The sequence below is a fragment of the Vigna unguiculata genome, unplaced genomic scaffold (genome assembly GCF_004118075.2).
Source record: "Vigna unguiculata cultivar IT97K-499-35 unplaced genomic scaffold, ASM411807v1 contig_522, whole genome shotgun sequence".
Taxonomy (NCBI): Eukaryota; Viridiplantae; Streptophyta; class Magnoliopsida; order Fabales; family Fabaceae; genus Vigna; species Vigna unguiculata.
In genome coordinates, this window is record NW_021011239.1 from 1 (window position 1) to 1,988 (window position 1,988).

General features: G+C 30.9%; 1 long non-coding RNA gene across 1 annotated transcript; it reads right to left on the bottom strand.

The window, feature by feature from the left end:
* Nucleotides 1–206: 206 nt before the first annotated feature.
* LOC114172273 lies at nt 207–1,659 on the bottom strand. Its single transcript, XR_003601973.1, has 2 exons — nt 1,512–1,659; nt 207–414 (listed from the first exon to the last, which is right to left on the bottom strand). It is a non-coding gene; the product is annotated as an uncharacterized LOC114172273 (long non-coding RNA).
* Nucleotides 1,660–1,988: the final 329 nt, after the last annotated feature.

Consider the following 1,988-nt stretch of genomic DNA (forward strand, 5'->3'; position numbering starts at 1 on the left):
GGACAATGTGTGAAAGAAGTATTATGTGATATTGCTCCCACGAACACTTGTTGTAACACCCTAACTAAAACCCGGTGCTACTAGATGTTCTTGACTTGTCTAATGTATCATTTACTTAAGGAAAAATTTATTTGTATTCAATTAACAAATAAAAAAATAATAATAATACACCACTCGAATGTATCATCTGTTAGACATACACAATATTTATGCGAATAAAATGTTAACATACATATAAGTGTTTGTAACAGAAGTTTGTTTATACTTTTACAACCAACTAAAGGTACTTTTAGTTTGGAATACTACACAAACAAGTTACACCATATCAGTTGTAGCTTTAACATAATCCAAATTTGCATGAAAAGTTAAACTAGACAATCTCATTGTTACATTCTAGGTCTGCAATTTCTTCCTCTGAAAAATAAAGAAAGTAAGGGTGAGTCTTTCCCTTAACTCCAAAACTTCATCATAACATTTCAAAGTATGGTCATTTGAATAAACTTTCAATTGAATGAAACATTTTCACAAAAGTTAAAATCTCCATAATGTCATAACTAACCATGCCAAAAATATCAAAATCAAATTAATCAATAAAATAATCATTTCCGTATGTTTTAAATTTAGGATATCAAAATCCTCATTATCAATCTTTTAATAATCATATTTGTATAATTCTGAGTTTCAACTCATCAGTATACTCATCTCATATTCTTTTTTTATATACTTTGGGTCCCAAACACTGCCATTAGATTTTTTTTCCGAATCATAATGGTCTTATGCCAATATGGATAGTGCCAGCAGGCTAAACGTTCTCACGGATACAACGTGAACGTTATTCCACCTTCCTGGTCTTAAAGTATAGTCAAGAGGACGGTCGAGAATAGAGTGTGAGGCCTGCGAATTTTCGAATACCCGGCTAATTGTATACGTCAATCCAGGGTATCTATATCACCACCCTCGATTCTCCTAGGTCTATCAGACCTTTCTCTGGACTCTATACCCAGTGTATCTCTGTACTATCCATACAGTCCTTTTTATTCTTTATTTCTGTACTTTAATTTACAATCATCCTTTCGCATTATCTTTATAATTCTTGAGACTTTCACAAAATTTTAGCAGCATAACAACTGTATTTTTAATTTGTCACAATTTTCAAAATAGTAAAAACAAACAAGTTAAAAGAACTTAAAATAAACAACCAAGCATAAATCATTCTTTCATAATAACTTTACAGAAAATTAATCAAAACAGTAATCATAATTAAAACATAATTTTCGTATAAAATTTTATAAGTAAAATAGCAAACTTGTTTTATTTATAACTTTTTGTGTAAAACTCCAAATAAGATGATTCTTGAACCTAACCCTAGGTTTTCATACCCAAGGAATCCATTTTTCAACTCAAAATTTCAAGATAATGTATAAAAATTTCAGAATCAAGAAGATAGATTGTATACTTAAAGAAAACTTGCTAAGATAAAGACTTAGAGATTTGAGATAGACCCCCCATACCTTGAAGATACTAAATATACTCTAAGATGAAAATGAAGACCTCAAGATTCTGGATTTTCCTCTCCTACTTCAATTTTCTCCCAAGAGTTTATACCTTTCCTTCTCTATTGTTTTGGATTTTGTGAGGAAGATGTGTAAAGTGAAGTCCTATTTATAGGAAAAATCTTGGACAAAGGGATAAGGATGTATTGATGGTAAATTTATGAGATTCCTTAGTGAGGATAAGTTTATCTTGACCATATACAGAAGCTTGGTCGAAATTCTCATTGTAGGAGACTTCATGGTAGTTGCAAGAAGACTTGTTGACTTTCTAGAAGACTTGTTTTCACTCCAAAGTGTAAAATTCATATCTCTTAACATACAACTCTATTTGTGAGTCCCAACGGTGAAACTAAATACTTATGTCTCTAGAACCGGTCGAACAAATTGGAACTCCAGCCAACGGTTAATAAAACTGGAATCAAATTTTTACTAAAA